This window comes from Vespa velutina, chromosome 8 (assembly GCF_912470025.1).
Source record: "Vespa velutina chromosome 8, iVesVel2.1, whole genome shotgun sequence".
NCBI classification, from domain to species: domain Eukaryota; kingdom Metazoa; phylum Arthropoda; class Insecta; order Hymenoptera; family Vespidae; genus Vespa; species Vespa velutina.
In genome coordinates this window covers 4,540,868-4,554,387 of record NC_062195.1, presented here as the reverse complement: position 1 = coordinate 4,554,387, position 13,520 = coordinate 4,540,868, and the positions used below count along the sequence as shown (strand labels likewise).

The 13,520-nt window shown below is 34.9% G+C and overlaps 1 protein-coding gene across 5 annotated transcripts in view; it reads right to left on the bottom strand.

The window, feature by feature from the left end:
- Positions 1–12,865: 12,865 nt before the first annotated feature.
- LOC124951238 (nephrin-like) overlaps positions 12,866–13,520 on the bottom strand; it is a 282,614-nt gene continuing 281,959 nt past the window's right edge. For all 5 annotated transcript variants that reach the window (XM_047499301.1, XM_047499306.1, XM_047499305.1 and 2 more), the window contains one exon: positions 12,866–13,520. This exon is cut by the window's right edge and continues 1,806 nt beyond it. The gene's annotated coding sequence lies outside the window, so the exon portion shown is untranslated.

Here is a 13,520-nt window from a genome sequence, read left to right as displayed (position 1 = left end):
CGTCAGGAACGTAACTCGTGAAGTGCAGGAGTTTCGTTAGAGCAACGTGAATTTGCTGGTCCCTTGAACGTCGTTAGACGAGCTGCGAGTTTCGTCGTGCTTTTACACGGTCTCTCACGTAAATGTTTCACCTTTCCTGTCTCCGACATCTTTTCTCGCGCGTGGTACCACGTGAAACCGCGTTTATCCGTACATTATAACGTTCTCGAAACACGAATTATAGTTAGAAAGGAAAGCATATCTGCGAAAGTTTCATTCGTGTTGCGTGACGAACTTTCTAATGGTCATCTATAAGAAAATATATCGTATATGACATTAATTTTTGTTTAAGAATTACATACGTCCGTCATAAGCGATTTATCATCTTTTTTTTTCCTTTTCTTTTTCTTTTTTTTTTTTTTTCTTTTTTTTTTTTGTTCGTAGGAACAATCGGTGAATATAATTTTGATCAATTACCCATTTATATCTCTCTCTTTTTTTCGATCTTTCAATTTTTTACTTTTATTTCATTTTTTTTTTTTTCTTTTTTTTTTTTTTCTTTCAATTGTGACTGACGTTGGTACTTTTACTGAAATGCACGATACTCGTTTACGTTGCATGTTGGGATATTTACTACGAACGTACCTCACGTAAATACTTTCTTTCTTCTTTTTCGAGGGCACCAACTTGCTCTAGTTCGTCCACATGTATTTTATTTACAGGAACACGTACCTATCGGAAAATACATTATGTATGTCCCAACGACGTAAGAGACTTTCTTCTACCTAGTGAATCTAATTGTACCTTCTGTATGGGTAAAGTATTTTTCACACCTTCTTTCCGGAATCCTTTCTATCTTTGCTTCTACCTTTCTCCTGTATTCCTTTTGTCATTCTCTTTTTCAAAAGGGAAGAGAAAGACTTCGTTTTCTATGAATTTACTAGGAAAATTCCGTGTAAATGAGACGTTACGCATATCAAACATGTTTTTGATTAACAACACGCACATTTTTGCGAGTTTCTGCTTTCCTTTTTTTTTTTTCTTTCTTTGTTTTTTTTTGTTTTCATTTCACAGTCGTTACTATCACCATTGCGTTATTTTCGTTTGAGAATTTTTTTGTAAGCCGGAATCAGCTATTACTATCGACATATCTTTGCTATCGAAAGAGTTACAGTTGATGAATGTTCCCAGAATGGATATATGCTTTTCTAGAAAGAAAATAATAAATGGGAAATTTATGAAAGGAAAAGAAATTGCAATATTATTCAACATGCTGGATTGACAACGTTTTTACATTCGTTTTCATTTTTTTCCTTTTTTAATACGAAATTCCATGGTAGCTCTTTTATCGTAGCACTCGTAATTTTATTCTCTTCTCTTACGACTGTTGAAATGGTTGAAATCGTTGTACGAGAGACAAATAATCTCATTTGTGCACTTGTAATAACTTGGAGTGAAGAGGGAACGAAGGTTTGTCGCGAAAATCTAATCGAAAATTACGATGTGAACGGTATACGATGACGATGACAAAGATATTTCTGTATAGATAATGCGGAGATAAGATCCGAGGACAAGTACGGTGACTTTTATTACACTCACCTCGAAGTACTATTTCATTTTAAAGTTAAAATCGTGTTGAGCAAAGCCTTTACGTTGGTATAGCATTATAACTGGTGTACCGTCCCGATCAAATCATATATTATCATTCGCTTGTTTAAATAATTTCGTAAAATAGATAATCTGTTTACTCTAGGGTCTTGGATATGCAAGTCTAAACGCAATAAACACATTTGGCATTCACCGAGGGTATTCTTAAACAAACATGCTATGCAGACATAGTTACAGCCGGATCAGAATAGGATCCGAAGTATTATCATCTAAAATATTCCTTTTGAACTATGTATCTTTTTTTCTTTTTAATTGTCAAATCAGAGAAATTGTTCAAACATATTTTAGTTGGACAATCCGGAGAAATTTTCGATCGATCGAAGATTTGAATCATTTCTTTCTTGACTTTTTTTTTTTTAACATTTTACACAAACTCCTCCTAAGCATTCTTTCCCTTTTTCCTTTATCTTTTTCTTTAAATTATCCGTTGATCATGCCGGATTGTGAGCCGAGAGATGTGAACGAGCGTCTCAAAGAAGTTACGAATGAAGTAGCATCTAAGATTTACCAAGATCAATCAGATAGGAATTAGGATTCACCAAGAATCAGTCGTACCAAGATATCTAGCAAGAATTGTGTACGACAATTAGATTTAATTAAGATCCATCAAGGATCTATATTATTAATAGAGTGTTATATCAGGAGTTGTGTTCCGCGATTATAATTATTTTTCTAAAATTTGTCAACAAAATCAAATCATTATATACATAAGCGTTATTACTATTAAGTACGTGTATTAGAATAGAAATAGGGTAACACACGTGTTACGAATCAGAGTTTTCTCGGAGCGATGAGTTTAGGTCCGACCTAGGAATTGGTTTATTAAACACGTTTCGATCACGATATAAGATTGAGAAGGACGGCGATGACAGGATTCGGCCTTCGGCGAAAAGGGAAGCTCAAATAAAATGGCTTTTTCGTTGCTTGGAAGTTTATACATTGGGGAAATTCCTCGAGGGTATTCTAATCGATCCCTTGTGAGTGATATCGGTCGATTCGAGGACAAGAGATGTGGGCAAGGAACAAGAACGAAGAAGAAGAAAGATGGATTTGGTATGCGAGCGGCCGCGTTAAACGCTCGCTCGAGTCGATAATTCGAGTCGTTCGGAGTCGGTACCTCGCAATACTCCTTTGCGAGAGAGTACGAAGATTCTGAATCTCGGCGGGAAGTTTGGATTGGTAGTTCCCTCTCTCTCTCTCTCTCTCTCTCTCTCTCTCTCTCTTTCTCTTGAAATCTCCTCTTGGTACGGCGTACCACCGAAATCCCGGACTAATCTCAATTTACGACACCGCCGCGAATCATATATCCTAGCCAAGGCCGAGAGAGCTCTCTTCGCCCTCTCTTACACTCAGCTCTTCTATAGCCAGGAAGGACGATCAATCGAATTCGTAGAATCCCGTCGAACTTATCTCTCCGAGCGTCAAATCGACCAATCCATGGATTAGAAACGTTTCGTAGCGAGGGAGATTCTATTTACTCTTTTTATATTTTCTTTTTCGTTCGATGTTATATTACATGAGAAGTTTAGTATTAGTATCGTTTTATGATCGATATTAAAAATGGGGACGACGAAGGTTTGATGAGTCGAGTGGTGATTAAAAATTATTAGACCTTCGTCTCCTTAATAGGATCGTTGAAAGACGGGAGACGAAGGAGGATCGACGGATAGAGACGGGAGAGAGGGAATGATGAAGATAGAAAAAGAGAAAGAGAGGTAAAGTTGGCGATTGGAAAGAAGAGCGTGACGGTAGAGAGCTCTTGGACGTTCAACGACCGATATGATCGCATAGGAAATCGATTTATGTGGTCGTCATGCGCCTCTTTCTCACCGCCATCACCTCGTAATATCGTATTTTATCGAGATATATCGGCTTTACGTTCGGTGGAAGTAAATATTTTTCCGGGGCCACCGATTTTCCACCGGAATTCGGGGAAATTCTTTGGGGCAGTGCTCTAGACAGGCAGGGATTCTTGGAAACAAGCCAAAAGATTCAACCGGTCATTTGTTAGGAACGAAGGAAAGAGTGCTTGTAGGCGCATTCGCGGTACATCCTTGAGATTTCGTTAGGTAGAAACGGATAGTACAGGGAGAGATATGGGACGAGGATAAGGGCGAGAACCTGGCGAAAGATCGAAACAAGATAGTACCATGAAATATTTGTCAATCGTAGAGTGTCGAAGATCTCTCTCTCTCTCTCTCTCTCTCTCTCTCTCTCTCGATGGAGAGAAAGAAAGAGAGAGAGAGAGAGAGAGAGAGACGGAGAGAGAGAGGTAAAGTCGATTTAACGCCCGTTAAGAAAGTAATTCTTTTAGAAAGGACGGGCCATTGGTGTGAGTACATTGCGAGGGTGGTAAGGATTCACGGCCCTCCCGGACTTACGACCTTCCGGAAAGATTCGCTTCCGTTCGCTATTATCGGCCGACGAACGGAACATCAATAACCAATTTTGTAAGACTAATATCGTGAAAATTAGTTTCCTACGTTCCTTTCCGCCTCTCTCGCCGTTAGCTCTTTTCCTTTTTTCTTTCTTTATCTTTTTCTTATTCCTTTAGAAAATACCTTAGTTAGGTCTACGACCTCGTGATTTTCTTAAAGTTTATCGTTATGACCAAGCACCTCGTGAATCTTTTTTTATCGTTTTGCGATAGCCATTTTTACATACATTTCTCATCTTCTTTCGTATTCTACTGATCCGACGAGTGTAAAACTCCTGATCGGATTCGAAAAGTTGTAAAGAAGAAAAAATCGATTTGTAATTTCGTTTCATCGAGATATATTAGTTAATAATTCCTCTCTCTCTCTCTCTTTCTCTCTGTCGTTTAAACTTGACAATTTTAAATTATGTTCGATAGTTCGATCCGTTTCGATTCGTTTTGATAAACATCAAGAATTAATTAGAGGAAATGCTTTGCTTTTATTTATTTATTTTTACATGACAAGCTGTAAAAGTCGAAATACTGTTTGTGAAAGAGAGAGAGAGAGAGAGAGAGAGAGAGAGAGAGAGAGAGAGAGAGATGAAAAGGAAAAACTTATATTGGAGATTACCCAGCGGTGTCACGTGATCTAGGGCGTCTCTTAATTATAAATTAATTATTTCACGAGTTATAGCCTGATTGCCGTTGATGCGCACCTTATTCCTGGGGTAATTACCGCTTCTTCAGCTGCGAGTCGAGTTTCATGCGCCTTACATCTTCCTTTTCTTAATATCCTTCCATTTCTATATACCTTTCCACTCCTCCCCCCTCTCTCTCTCTCTCTCTTTCTCTTTTACTACAGCTCTTTCTTTCTTTCTTTCTTTCTTTCTTTCTCTTTTTTCTTCCCTTTTCTAAGTCTTCTCTATCCTACTTTCGTACGTTCCCATCTTCCTTCTCTACCTCTGTACCTCACCACTGCTCCTTCCCAACATCCTCAAACTTTCCTTTAGGAGTCGTTCGTTTTCTTTCGCTGTCGTCTTTTTTTGTTGCGCCACTCGTCGTGGCGGCGCCTCTTTTCATCCTCGAAATTTCCACCTCGACGAGTATGCATTTTACGAACAAATTTTCCACAGGTTTTCAGTGCGTTTTGTAGAAAAAACGCGAACTCGAGTCTACCGGATCTGACAAATTGAACAAATTCTGAAGTTTCCTCTCTTTTGCGAAAGAGACGAGTAAAACGATTCTCCGAGTCATCATTGAGATATGAAGAGAGCTTATGATCCTCTTTCTTAAGATCGAATCTTCTTTTGCACAATTAAATGCTTAATACTGTAAAGTAGTATTATACACGGAATCAAGGTCTTTTTTTTTTTTTTTTTTTTTTTTACAATAAGTAAAAAGAAATCTGTGGTTAAAATTAATAGGTCGTACGTTGGCAATTCAATGACTCGATTGATCGATCGATCGATTTTCTACTTGAAAGGTAAAAAAGCATTTTTCATCTTCCTTTTTTTTTTTTTTTTGCAATCTCCTGACCGCACAAGTATCTATCATTTCGAAAACAGATCGATCGATTGCTTACAAAACGCGTGTTTATTCATAGGAAATGTCCACACATGCTTCGTTTACGAAGATGATTAATTTACCGATTCCACTGTATTCGTTCAAAGATGAGAAATAATTCGAAATAATGACGAGTGGAATAGCGTTACTAGGGATATCCGTGTCGTTATAAATGCCCTCAAATATACATACATATCTACATGCATGCATACACATATACATATATTTATTCATAGGTGACACGCGTATGTGCTTATTCGTGCTGCTGTATGTACGTACGTATGTATATATATGTATATGTGCATGTATATATATATATATATATATATGCATGTATATATATAACGTATCTCGGTCGACCTCTCATTTCCATTCTCTTCTCTCGTTTCTCCTTTCGCCCTAGCATAGTACGAGTACTTTCCACCCTTCTCGCGTTCTTCTGCCCCTCTGCAAAAATTCCCCGTTTTCTGGCCGAACCGCGGCCATATTTTTACGTAGGGGATCTAAGGGTGCCAGGATGTCTATTAATAAGCATACACATCGGACCCGTGGCATCTCGCGATAAAAAGTGATCTATGTCGCACGGATGGCTCTCCAACTTGCGACTAGGTGGCTGATATCGACGATTTATATCCACGAACAAATTGCCAACACGATGTATTCGACATTTTTCCAAAAATGTTTATACTTTTAAGGTTCTCGTGATCTTTTACAAGGATCGGTAAATTAACTTTATTGTCATGTTGAAAATATTATACACGGATATATATATATATATATATATATATATATATATATATATATTATTTTCTCTGTTACTCGTCTTTTCTATTTCTTTTTTTTGCTCTCGTTAAGAATTTTCTTGAATTGAAAAAGGAGAAATAGGAAAAGAAACTCGTTGGAACATTCGACGTATATTATTCCTTTCGCCTTTATCCTTCTCATCGTGTTTTATATGCGCACGTAGTTTTGCCTATATACCACGGTTCCTTTCATTATATCCAGATTGGAATCCTAGATCGAGAAACGAAAAACGAAGTATTTTTGTAGCGAGAAAATGCACGATATGCGGCTAGGAATATATAAATATTGTTCGGTGAATAAGCTAGAAGCGTATTCTCATGAACGGTACCATACTAAGATATTTTATTCAGTTTCTTATCAATTTCTTATTAAGTTTTCGTATATCTTGAATTTATATTGGATTATCCCATTCTTATGATCGCTATATTTATAAAATATTACTTCGGAGGAAGTTTTATTCTAATAATTTAGCAATTTAATAATACGCATTAAAATTGTTATCAAGGAATAATGGTGCACGTTATATCGACGTCTAAAATGCACTGGTATTTTTTGATTTATTCGACTGTAGGTGGGAGAGTTTGGTAAGAATTCTTTGTGCCCCTCAGTCTGCATACTGAGAAACTCGATCTGTTTGCAAAAGAGACGGAGTTATAAATCACAGGGTATGAAGGCCGCATAAAGAAGAGAATCTCCACTTCTTATCGAACAAAAGAATAGCTGAATATCGAAAGACTATTTCGAGCGAACTATGTAAAATGTAAAATTCGTGGTTTTGCTATGCTTGTCAAAATTTAGTAGTGTCATTCTCATTTTATATGAGAAAAATATATTTATATACATATATATATATATACATATACATATATAGGATCGTGATTTTATTCTTATTTTATATTATTTTCAATTAGATTAATAAATACGCAAAAGTTAAATATAATTGTGCATCTTTCGTACGAAAGTTTAACATAAATCAAATTTTAACCTTTGTTGGTAAACTACGAAAAACGGTGCAATCGCATTTTGATTAGAATAATATTATCCTTTTAATTTGAGATTCGCTATTCCTTATTTAAAAATCCTTTTCGCGTAGTAACGAAGTTATATTGAAAGTTTTATCGGGAATATTCGTTTTTGAATTTTTATCATTGTCAAAGGTCGTCGTTCTTAGAAAAGCTTTTGATCTTTTTTGATCTTCGAATCTTCATTTCGGCCGGATATAACCATTCATCTTGGAAAGATATTTTAAAAGAAAGCTTAGAATCTCTAACAAAGATTTCAGCGGTCTTTATAACAGAGAAAGGAAGATGAAAAAAGGGACGAAGTGCATAGCGCGGGCCATCAACCTATCAGTACCAAACAAGCCAAAAGAAGTACAGAAACTTGTCAGTGCAGATATAACGGAACCGTGTCCCAATTTGAGCCAAGGAAGTTCATCTTATTGGACGCCGAAGCCGGTTCACGTTAAAATTTGTACACGAAGGGATATGGAAAGAATTTGTCCACCAAAGGTGAGATATTACTATTTATAAATCGACCCATATAATCGACCCTTTGCGTGTGGAATTACACAGATTAGTATATCTAAATTATTAATCATTTCTTTATGATTTGCTTTAGAGTCTAAGCCGAAGGAAAGTTTACCTTTAACTGTTTATGTGACTTAAATTTGTACATGTTACGTATACAAAGTGCATCCAATCGTTAAATTTGTCGTTTGTAATCGGAAAGTTTGACCATGCTTCGAACACGTCACGGAACATATACAAACTGTTGAAGTGGAAAGTAGGGCGGCTTTACATAACGCGTTCAGTACGTCCAGCGATTTGAACGAAGCCGAAGGGTAAATGCCCAAGTTTTAGTGGTTTACGTAAATTTCCTGGTTTTGATCGAACTCTTGGCTGTGAAAGTGAGCGTTAATATTAGAAGGAGTAGGAAAGTAGATTGCGCGTGGATCGATACGAATCGTCGGAGTCTTAAAAATATGTGATCTCGAGAATAAAAACGACTGGTGTTTCGTACGAATTCATTTTAAGGGGGTAGGATCGATATCGGTATCGGGAAAGAAAATATATCTCAATGGTTTAGCGATTTAACGAGGATCGTTTTTTTTTTCCTTTTCTTTTTTTTTTTTTTTCCTTTTTTGTAAGATGAAATATATAAATATTTCATTACAAGTATTTTCTTTCCTTCTTGTCCGATGGATAAGTTCATGCGACACGTTCACTTACGATGAGACTAACTTACCTTGGCATACGTGACTCTTGACAAGGTGGACAAGTGGTTGATGTTGTTCCAACGCCTGTACGGAATTAGTTAGTCGATAGCTAGTAGCGTTTACCTCGAATTAGCTCGACGGATGGCGTAGAGGTATAGTGACGTCGATTGGTCTCTAATGGAAGAGAACGGTCAGTAATCCCTATACTCATTAGAGACAGGTTCCTACGTGACTTCACAATTGGTAACTAACATTCCGCGAGGCTTAATATCTGTCGAATTATTCAATATAGGTTATCGTAAAATCTATTAAATCTTTCATGGACGTTTGAACGATCATCTTCCTTCATACGATATATGAATATATGAATTTTTTTCATGGACTTGACTTTTCAACGAATTTATTTATTTATTCATTTTTATTACGTTTTTAGATATGCGTGTGTCCATTGAAGCCAGCGCGAAGAACGAGTGCTCAGATATTTTTCATAATAGTAATTTTTCTATTGAAAAGTGCTATCGTAGGCACTCTTTTATACTGGATGTACACCGATGGTAACTTGCCATTTTTCCCAGATATCGACAAAGTAAATATAACGTAGCTTCCATTGCCATTGCCTTGTTCATATTGTCATACAATTCATACGAATACATTTCTTTAGATCAATATACCGCCCCTTGAGAATACGAGGTACTCATTGATTCAAAAATATAATCGTGCAGTTTTTAAGATTATGAATATTCTCGTCAATTTACCGCAAAAAGTTTGTGAAAAGCTTTCGAGTATTGTCTTTAAGGATGAAAAGACAAATGAAAAAACGACCGAGGATGATAATACCAATGAACGTGAATAATATAAAGAAGTACTCGTATATTTAGCATTTTAATTGGCTTATGAAAATCATAGATTTAATCCTTATTTTATCTTTTTCTTGTAGATCTTAAAAGAACGATCGATGATAGAATGATTAAATATCATATATTTATAAAATATTAAACTTTGAAATTTAAAACGATAATGGTCAAAGTATTCATTTTATCAAAGTTTTTCGTCTATCGTAAACTTTTGTCCTTATGTTTTGTCTGTGAATTGGAATTCAATGTCGATTTATCGATGTTCATATTTCTGGATATACCCGAAGAAATCAAGTTCTGTAAAATAAACATAAGGGTTTCCAATGAATTTGCAATGAATTTCTGCAATATTTATGTACCTTTATTGATTATAAAATATATTTTTGTTAATTACATGAGATATGATATTTGTAGTGCCTTTTTCCATCAATGAAAATTTAAATGCCGTATTAATAAATTTAAAAACACGGTTTACGATACCACAACAAGGAACAAAAGGATTGTTTGTTCTTGTCGCCTATTCTACAGATTTTTAAGACCTTTGGTTAGTACACGCTAGGGACGTTCCTGAGATGTTTCTTTCATTCGCATATAGAGAGATACACACTCGAGAGAGTATGTAGAGTATAAGCCGGGATTAAAATTCCGCGCATGATTCTTTCATTTTTTCCGGTGTACCTGAAGGGCACACAAGGGATTTTACACAGAGCTTGCATATCAAGCGATTTTTATGATACACATTTCTATAACCGTGAAAATGTACTTTTTCCTTTTATGTTTCTTTCTTTTTATTTTTTCTTTCCTTCCTTCCTTCCTTCCTTCCTTCCTTCCTTCCTATCGAGAAGTAAACTAAGACGTTTTTTTTTTTTTACGTATCGTAAATAGATGTCTTCTTTTACAATAGGTAACAATTTAGTTTATCGGTCGTTCACATTGTAACGACGATCGAATTGTTTGTGTTCGAATAAAATGCAATTGAATACTTGAATAGATCGAAATTTTACACGATGAGAAGATACGTGAGAGACAAAGAGTCTATAATACTGAAATAAGGCGAATTCCAATTTTCGTTTCATTACGAGCGAATAGCCGCCACCTGTTTCTTCCGACGACAGGTCATTATCAGGTGTGTAACTTTTAGGTGTTTAATGGTGTACGCTCTTGTTTCCAAAGGATGATAAAACTTCATTAATGACAATTGAACGGGGAAATTCTATGATCAATTTTGTTACAACCATTTTTACGACTATTACGTTTCATCTTTAAGAGTCGCGATACAATGATATATTGTATAAAAATAAAAAATTATTAAAATGATCAAACGTAAAGTTTCATTCAAATATATGTCGCAATAAAGTGAGAAACAATGTCCTTTTTCATTACGGAAAGGAAGTAATTTCGAAGCTAAACAATGTAGAAAGGACATTAGGAAAAATGGAATTGATGGTTATTTAAATTGTACAAACACTTTTAGGCAGTTTGGACAGTTAAACAGTTTATTCAGATCGAAATTTTATGTAATATATATACATACGAGTTAGTTGACGATATGATGGAGTTTTGATATGAAATCACCTATACAGTGAACTTAAAACGTGGTTGTTCGTCGATTTACATGGACTTTTTTCCTCACAAGAGTATTGAATTATGTACAATTATTATTCCCTACTATCATCAATCATTCAATTATATTTTCATTTTTGAATTTGATCTCATGTCGTGATCGGTTAAAATGCATTTGCCGATCAAGAAAAGGTAGTCACGGTGAAAGAGAATTATAGCCTTAAAATTGCAAATATTTTAGAACCTTTATATTTTGGTTTCGCAGTGAAAATTGTAGGAATATTATATCCAATTGATATAGGTTTACGAAATTTCGGTCGTGTTGCATAATAAAGGATATGTTAATTATAAATCTCCGCGTCGATTTTTTTTTCTTTTTTTTTTTTTTTTTTTTTTTTACATAATAAATTTTTATGGACGACGATCGACGAGAATCAGATATGTATAGTCAAATGTTCATAATGATATGAATCGATAATCGTTTACAAGATGTTGACATTGTTTTCGACTAATACCACCCGAGTTTTATTGTCCACTTTGAAAGGAAATTTGTGACCGTAGTTGTATGCTAAAACGAGGCCAAAATTTATCTAATGCTGGGAAAGTGATTCGTAGTTTCTGTATCGCCAAAGTTTACAGACGCAAGATGGATAGTTGTACGTATAGTAAATATATACGTGTAATTCTCTTTGTCTATGAAATTGTTGGCCAACTACTTATTTGATAAGAACTTGCTTAAATTATAGCCGATGCTTATGGAGGTACAACGATGTTCGACACGATCACTTTCGAACTTAAATTTACAGTACGTAAATCGATTTAACGGTAATATATACAGCGACACAACATCAGCTAACGAGTAACGATCATACGATTTTTACTTTTGTTTTATACATAGAAACAGACACTCGAAATTCCGCCCAACGCACTTATAATTTCTTCTCGTTGTTATCATTCTCACGAGAAATCAATATCTTCTATTTTCTATTCTTTCTATATTTCTCTCTCTCTCTCTCTCTCTCTCTCAATCTTCCGATAAATTATTTTTACACATTAAGATTTATAATCACTTTGAGCGAGAGTCTTAGACAGATTAAATTCATGTCACTTCATTCGCCTACGATTATATTTCGTCATATTTTCATTCGCTTACTGCTGCCAAGAATCTTCCATGGTTCCGTCGCAAAATATCACGTGGAAGCCCGATATTTGTGACCTTATAAATTGAATTTTTCACTTGAGAATAAATGCCCTTCCAAGCGTTCTTCTTCTTTTCCTTAAATCATTTTTCTGCTCTTCGTTTATGCAGATATATGAATCTTAAATGTATATTTTCATGTTGCTTTCTAAGAAAATTAAATAAATTCATCGAGGCAATTAGATATGGGATACAAAATTCACAAACGATTATGGATTGGTTAAAATGATCGCCCTACCTATGTATCTATGTTATTATATGTACACGAGGAATAATCAGACTATTAAAATTTCGTCCAATCATCGTGCGTAAGAGCTTTTTTATAATAAAGAAATTAAAATGCGGTTTGTCTGATGAGGTAGGAGACGCATGTATATTTGTATGTATGTACGTTTATATGTATTTTTTGGATGAAAAGATCATCGATCGCGATACAAAACATGATAGTAGTAGAAAAAACTCACGCGCATATAATTTAGGTATATATCACAGCTACAATGTGATCAAAGTGCGTGTACATACCATGCGCTTTACGTGGGTAAAGGTCACTCGACGATAGTAACGAAATTTTTTTAGTAAGTAACAATCTTTTTATCTGTTAGCATTTACTTACGCTTCTTCCTTTTTTTCCTTTTTCCTTTTTTTTTTTTTTTCTTTTTCTTTTTTTTCTCTTTTTTTTTTTTTTTTTTCTTTTAAATTATTATTGATCTGTGATATAGTATGATATATAAGTTATTTTCTGTCTTTTGGCTATCGAATTATTCACTTTTTTTTTTTTAAGTCGATGGTATTTTCACACTTAGAAACATTTACTTTTTACATTGATAAAAATACGAAGACCTTTCCGTGTCTAACCCGTCAAGCGCACTGGAAATAATTTTCGATGCTTTGGGAAGAGCACGTTACACCAATCTTATTCGTAAACTTTCTATCTCCCTCGGGTACATACTTTATTGTCGGATAGAGCGTTCTAACACCATTTGTTTCATTGCTTTTCTGGGTATATGAGAGATCTAATTTACCAAAAAAATTTCTAACGATGCACTGCCCCGTATGATTTATCGTTCTCACGGCTTTTTCTTTTTTTCTTTTTTTTTTTTTTTTTTTTCTTTTTCTCTTATCGAACGCAATTTTCGCTAATTTCTCTGATCGTATCATTGATGCTTTAAATATCATTTTCTATTTTCTTTAATGAAAACAATCGTTTGAAATACCAGAGAGAAGCACTTTAATTTATAATTAAAAAGATGCGAAGAC